Source organism: Papio anubis, chromosome 4, assembly GCF_008728515.1.
Source record: "Papio anubis isolate 15944 chromosome 4, Panubis1.0, whole genome shotgun sequence".
In the NCBI taxonomy this organism is placed as follows: Eukaryota; Metazoa; Chordata; class Mammalia; order Primates; family Cercopithecidae; genus Papio; species Papio anubis.
In genome coordinates this window covers 23,850,878-23,858,465 of record NC_044979.1, presented here as the reverse complement: position 1 = coordinate 23,858,465, position 7,588 = coordinate 23,850,878, and the positions used below count along the sequence as shown (strand labels likewise).

The following is a 7,588-nucleotide window of genomic DNA, read 5'->3' as shown; positions in this document are numbered from 1 at the left end:
GAGATTTTTATTAAAGCAGACACTGGGTGGTATTACACAGAACTGTCGCTTTTCTAGGGGAGGTAAAGTGGCTGAGGAAATATTCGAGCCTGCTGTCAGGCCTGAAATCTTTTGACTTTGTTCCCAGGAAGCAAGACTGGGGCCTAACTCCAGATGTCTCTGATGGGATTTACTGTGCAGCTTGAAATGCAGGTTGGTTATTTAATGAAGAAAATCAGAAGTCTTGCCTCTTTAAAGTTGGTTTTAAGTATTTATTTTATTCCTTGCTATCAGGAAGTTGTGTGTGTGTGTATATGTGTGTGTGTGCGCGTGCGTGCATACACACACATTGAAAGAGAAGTGGAAGAGGGAGAGAGAGATGGGGAGAAAGAGAGAGAAAGAGCAAGATTAATTTAATACTTTTATGTATTAAATGTTAGACATATTGAAAGCAGAGGAGGTAACATTACTTATGTAGACGTTACCTGAACTCCTCCAGAAACCAAGCAAAATCAAAGTAAGCTAATTAGAGTAAGTTTACTAGAGCAATATTCTTCACCAAACATTGGCAGAGTTGGCTTGGTTACTGTGATAAGTACTGCAAGTCATTCCCTAAAGGAGCCTCATCCTTTCCTTGGCTACACCCTTTGTGTGTGCTCTTCCTTAAGGAGGCTTGGAAGGTTTTTCTCTCGTTTCTCTTGAAAGGGCAGCTGAAACGCCTCTTCCTCCAGGAAGCCTTTCCTGGAGAAAAGAAGTGGCCCCCCTTTCTCTGGACTCCCATAGAACTTTACTTCCATGTCTTTCTGGCATGTATTTAATTGTGCCACATATCATAGTAATCTGTGTTCACATTTCTCTGATCATATTTACCTAATCTTTTCTACTGATTTATAAGCTCCACCAAGCAATATTTAGGGTAGATTTCACTTTGTACCTCCACATAGATTTTAGCACAGTACCTTGCACCTTATAGCCACACAATAAGCGTGTGTTTAATTAATAAAATAAATGCATCCAAAGCCACTTATACTGTACCTATAACCTAAGTGTTCTTACCAGAGAAGATAAAATTAAAACTCCATTTAAAAATTTTTCTTATTTTCTCCATCCTAATTCAGTACCAGGCATCTTAAATTTGGTCAGAATTAGTTTAGTAGTTTAGAGTTTCATGGTTTAAGCAAACATTTTTCTTTTCCTTCCTTTTTCTTTCTTTGGAACCAGAAGAAACTTTGCTGGACAAAAAGGAAAAATAGCTGGGTGGGAGAAATTGGGTGGGGCCAGTTAAGCCTGCATTCCGCTACTGGATTTAGTTGAAAATATCAAGCTGTTTTCAAGAATTCTGGATTAAACTCCCTCCCTCGCATTGTATTCAGGGGTGCCTTCCTTGAAGAATTGAAAGCAGAAAGATTTGGGAGCTGAGAGTTAAGCTGAACAAAAGGTAACTATTTTAAATCAAAACATCTGCTAGAGAGGTGAATTTAACTTAAATTCCAAGGGGCAATTGCCTTTCAGCTCTCACCTCGTGGACCTATCTTCTCTGATAAATTTTCCCTGGCTACATTAATAAAAGTTGGGGGAGGAAGTGTCGTTTTGCTATACTTTAGAAATAGCAACTTAAAATATACTTCATCTTCTTTTAATGTCCCAGAAGTTGTGCCTTTCATCTCCCAGTTGTTCTTTATAATACATGGTGTGATGTGGCCTTAACAGATAAGCAATTCCTGTTCTTTTTGCTCAGCATCCAAGAGTTCTGGAAGATTTTGGAAACCCTTTTGTTGTGGTGATAGTGGTATTTATTTCTCAATTTGTGATGTATAGTGTTATCTACCATGGTTGTGTGGGTTGATGAAGCCACTGCTATTAGTTCATGATGACTAAAGAGAACCTATGGGGAAGGTAGTAGGAAGAGCTTAACTGGAATCTCCAGAAATGGTGCCTTCAGGAGTCAAAGCTTGGACTCTCTCATTTGAATGCTCTCCCATGCTGCGGTCTGAAAGTTTGTGTCTCTCCCAAAATTCATATGTTGAAATCCTAACTCTAAGATGATAATATTAGAAGATGATGCCTTTGGGAGGTGACTAAATCATAAGGGCCCATTCCCTCATGAACTGGAACGGGCTGAAGAGAGACTCTTTGTCCCCTTCACTCTGTGAGGACACAGCAAGAAGGCGCTGTCTATAATCCAGAAAGCAGACCTGCACCAAACACCAAATCTGCCTTGATCTTGGCTTGCTAGCCTCCAGAGTTGTAAGAAACACATTTTTGCTGTTTATAAGCCACCTGGTTTATGGTACTTTGTCCTGGCAGTCCAAACAGTCTAAGACAAAAATTAGTACTGCGAAGTGGGGGTGCTGCTGTGCTAAATACTTAAAATGTGGAAGTAGCTTTGGAACTGGATAATGAATAGAGGCTGGAAGAGTTTTGAGGTGCATGCTAGAAAAAGCCTACACTGTGGTGAACTAACCATTAAGGGCAATATTGCTGAGGGCCCAGAAAGAAAAAAGGAGAGCAGTAGAGAAAACCTCAGTCTTTTTAGAGAATACCTAAGTGGTCATGAACAGAACATGTTAGTAGAAATATGAATGGTAAAGGTTATTCTGATAAGGCCATTCAGATGGAAATGAGAAATATGTTATTGAAAATGGGAGAAAAGGCAATTCTATTTTTAAAGTGGCAAAGAATTTGGCTGCTTTGTGTTCTTGTTCTAGTGTTTTGTGGAAGGTAGAACTTGTGAGTGATGAAATTAAATATTTAGCTGAAACTATTTCTAAGCAAAGTGTTGAAAGTGTAGCCTGGTTTCTCTTGATTGCTCATGGTAAAATGCAAGAAGAGAGAAATGATTTAAAGATGGAATTGTTAATTAAAAGGAATGCAGAGCTTAAAATTTTAGAAGATTCTTAGTCTATTCATATTGAAAAAATATGAGAAAACTTGTGTGGAAGAGAACAAGCATGCAGCCAAATGATTATTTGAGAAGAAGGTTGGTATCGATTGTCATCTCAATGGAAGCCAGGTGCTATTCATCAAGATAATTGGGACATTTATCATCTCAGCCCTGGAACCAAAGATAGAAGAAATGACTCAGGATGCAGAACTAGGAATAGGTCTTTGAGAAAGAAAGCCAGAAGAGTGAGGTAAAGTGCAGATGTGGAATGATTGAGCCTCAGAGGATGTCTCATACTCAGGTCAAGATGCATATGGAGCCAGGAACCCAGGTGCTCATTCTAACAATGTGAAAGAATTCTGTTTTGCCAACCCTAGAGGGAGTCGTTCAAAATTCCAGAAAACAGCAGTAAGATTCGTGATGCCAAGGAAGGGTGGACTATATATTTCTGTAATTTAATTTAAATGAAATCCAGGACCTATTGTTTGAGACAATGGATTAAGAATGACTCAGAAAGCATTTTGGAGATCACTGGGGCTGCCCTTCCCATCATAGGTCCTGGAGTGCAGAACAATATCAAAGGAAGGCCATCACTGCCCAGAGCAGCCTTATATCAGGGGCTCCACTCCCTGCACTCCATCACTGTGCCCCTTGGCTGCCCCAGGGCCAGCTCAGGTGGCTCCAGTGCAGCATGGTCTGCACCCAGCAAAGCCATGGGGGCACGGCAGCCTCTAACTGGATTGCAGAGAATGCCCTGGAATGTCATAGGCCCAGGCAGACAAACGCCACAAAGGTGGGGCCACCATAGAGAGTCCCAACTAAGGCAATACCCAGTGGAACCATGGGAGTGGGGCCACCCCTGAGACCACAGACCAGTAGAGCCCCTAGCATGTGATTCCCACCTGGGAGAACTGCAGGCACTCAACTCCAAACCGAGAGAGCTGTGCCATAGGCTACACCTGGAAAATCTGTGGTGTCAGAGCTGGCCAAGGCCATGAAGGCAGGCAAAACTGCAGAGGTAGGACTGCCATCCCAGTGGGTGTGCAAGGCAGGACCTCTGCCCCAGCACCTAGACAGCAGAACACTGAACCAAAAAGATTATGCTTGAGCATTAAGATTTTGGACTTGTTCAGAATTTGCCACTTCTTTCTTTACTTTTTCTCCATCTTGGAATGGGAATATCTAGCCTATGCCTGTCCCATCATTTTATTTTGAAAGCACTTAACGTGTTTAATTTCAGAGGTTCACAGCTCAGGATGGATAGGACCTCGGGTCTCATGCATATCTAATTTGGATGACATTTAGATGGGACCCTGGACTTCAGACTTTTAAATTGATGCTGGACTGAGTTAAAACTTCAGGCTCTTGGGATGAATTGAATATATTCGCATGCAAGAAGGACAGGAGGCTGAGTGCACTGGCTCACGCCTATAATCCCAGCACTTTGGGAGGCCAAGGTGGGTGGATCACCTGAGGTCAGGAGTTCGAGACCAGCCTGGTCAACATGACGAAGCCTTGTCTCTACTAAAAATACAAAAAATTAGCTGGGCGTGGTGGCAGGCACCTGTAATCCCAGTTACTGAGGAGGCAGAGACAGGAATATCGCTTGAACCTGGAAGGTAGAGGTTGCAATGAGCCAAGATTGTGCCATTGTAGTCCAGCCTGTGCAATAAGAGTGAAACTCCATCTACCTCCCCCGCCCCCCAAAAAAGACATGAATTTGGGTACAGGCAGGAGTGAAATGCTATGGTCTGAATGTTTGTTTCTCCTCCAAAATTCATGTTGAAACCCTAGCCCTCAAGGTGACGGTATTATGAGGTCCTGCGTTTGGGAGGTGATTAGGTCATCAGGGCAGTCCTCATGAATGGGATTATCAAAAGGCTAGAGGGAGCCTTTCAAAAAGCCTCATCAAAAAGGCTAGAGGGAGACCCCCACCCCTTTCAGCATGTGGGGACACAGCAAGAAGGCACTGTCTATAGGCAGAAAGCAGATCCTCACCAGACCCTGAATCTGCCCTGAGTTTGGACTTCCCGACCTCGGGAGCTGTGAGAAATAAATTTTCATAATTTATAAGCCACCCAGTTTATAGTATTTTGTTGTGGTGGCTCAAATGGCATAAGACAACCCAGTTTGGACTTTTTGGAAAGAGGAATCTAGTGAGAAATAATGTTTCAAGAACTGGAGATTAGTCTAAAGAGGCCCAATAAATGAAAAGAGAAAAGGCACTTATTTGTTTGTCTTCACAAATACAAAGGAATACCTCTCAGCCCTGGAACCAAAGATAGAAGAAGTGACTCAAGGATGCAGAGCAAGGACTGGGCCTTTAAGAAGCAAGGCCAGGGGCTGGGCATGGTGGCTCACGCCTATAATCCCAGCATTTTGGGAGGCAGAGGTGGGCAGATCACTTGAGGTCAGGAGTTCAAGACCAGCCTGGCCGACGTGGTGAAACTCCGTCTCTACTAAAAATACAAAATTTGCTGGGCATGATGATGCATGCCTGTAATCCCAACTACTTGGGAGGCTGAGACAGGAGAATCGCTTGAACCAAGGAAGTTGCAGTGAGCCAAGATTGCGCCATTGTACTCCAGCCTGGGCAAAAAGAGCGAAACTCCATCTCAAAAAGAAAAAAACAAAACAAAGCAACAACAGAAAAAACCAAGACCAGAAGAGTGAGGTAAGGTGTGGATGTGGAATGATCCCACCTCAGAGGATGCTTGATGTGTAAGGTCAAGATGCACCTGGAGCCAGGGACCCAGGTGCTCATTCTAACACCATGAAGGAATTCTGTTTCGCCAAAAGTACAGGGAGTTTTTCAAAGTTCCAGAAAACAGCAGTAAGGTTCAGTGATGCCAAGGAAGGGTGGACTATATTTCCGTAATTTAATTTAAAGAACTGACATAGGTTTCTCAGGGATACACAAAAGAGGTTCTTACTCTCACAGAAAGAGCTGGCTCTCGAGTCGCTTTAGGGAATGCAGTTCCCAGTAAACAGGAACCTTCTATAAGGGAAACAGAGAAACTTTAGGGAGGGCTCCCAGAGAGCTGCTGGGCTGGTGTTGGTGTCTCTGAACTTGAAAGAGTGGCCTCATGACACCCAGATTTCCAAGACACAGACCAGCTGTCTTGGGGGACAAGTTGGAAGGTTGATATGGCAAGTGTTAAAACAAACAAACAAACAAACAAATCTTGCAAACTAGATTTAGTTGCTGCTTCAGGAAGGCACTGCCATTGCTCGGGTGACCTGAAGACCTGTTTGCCAACAGAAGCAAGGAACCCCCGTCCCTTCATCCAGGCTTGTGGTCTCTCTCTGGTGCCCCCTACTGGCAGAGCCTAACAGGGTGTCAGCTGGCCAAGCCGAAAGGTGCTGTGCGGAGTCCTAGCCTCAGTGGAATACAGGAGCATGGGTCTGGAGTTGGTGAGGTCACAACTTTATAAGTGGCACGTTCTCCTTATAGCGTCCCAAGACCCATGTTTCTTTCCTAGCAGAACCGTGTATTACCAATGACAGCTAGAACTGTATTTGAGCCCTTTCCAGGTACCTTCTCTTAGGAGAACCATACCTATCTCCTGCAGACTTAAAAATCCTGCCATCTCAAAAGCTGAGGCACATGTTTGACAATGTTTATCCTTTCCATTCCTAGCTATTAACAGAAAAAAAGATCGACTTTCACTTTCTTCTGAAAAGTCAAGAGCATGTCCACCAAACTCTCTAGCAAATATCCGATAGTTGAAGTTTCTCATCACCACTGTATAAAATATATATTCAATGACCAATTCTATACATTACTTCTATATTGGTTTTTTTTTCGTCTGTCTAAAATGCATGATTAATTTTCTCCTTCTGGCCAGGTGGCCTATACCAAAGTTCCAGAGCAGGTCACTTACATTTTTCTCTGACTCACTCCTCCACAGTGTTTCTGCTTTTGGGTTACTTAAGTGAATATCTTATTGATATATCATACCATTCAGTCTCCCCTTATTACAGCCTATCATTTGGGAATATGGCATGCTTCTCCATCACTGTATTTTAATCTGAAGCCCCTTCCCACCGTGTCTCAAAAAATCACACTATGGTATAACCTCAACTTGGTTCATTCACAATGCACAGTGAGACAGTATGATAAAGTGACCTCTGGACTAGATTGCCCATGTCCAAATCCTTGTTTTTCTACCTACCAGCTGTACATGTCCTTGTGCAAGTTATTTAACTCCCACAAGCCTCATTTTTCTCCATCTGTGAAATGGAAGTAACAACAGTACCTACTTTGTAAGGTGGTTTCTAAGATGAAAAGAGATAGTAAGTACTCAATCAATGACAGCTATTATTAGTATAATGGTTTTGAGGCTATTAGTATTATTTCCATCTCCTCTCTGCTTTCCAATATTTTGGGGGTGCAAATCCCCAGGCATATCCCCTACTTTTATTCATATTCTCATCTTACGCTTGTTGTCTTCCATAGGAACCACATTCATAGGATTATCAAGGTGATTGTCCTTCTTTCTTCCTTTACTTCAAGTTTTTCAGTTGGGTCACCCAGATTCTGGTCAAATATCCTTCCCTCACCAAGAATACATCATTCATCCCAGTACATAAACCACGGCTTCGTCTTATAAATGTCACTTCTCTTTACCATCTTTTTAATTGTACATTCAACCCACAGATTTTTCTTTCTCTTCAAAGTCTTTATTATTGGTAGAGAAAACCATTATATAAGTTTATCATCTA

General features: G+C 42.5%; 1 protein-coding gene across 1 annotated transcript in view; it reads left to right on the top strand.

The window, feature by feature from the left end:
- The first annotated feature begins 1,296 nt into the window (after positions 1–1,296).
- CALD1 (caldesmon 1) overlaps positions 1,297–7,588 on the top strand; it is a 233,865-nt gene continuing 227,573 nt past the window's right edge. Inside the window, exon 1 of the transcript XR_001901230.3 lies at positions 1,297–1,417. The gene's annotated coding sequence lies outside the window, so the exon portion shown is untranslated. The remainder of the gene's footprint in view (positions 1,418–7,588) is intronic.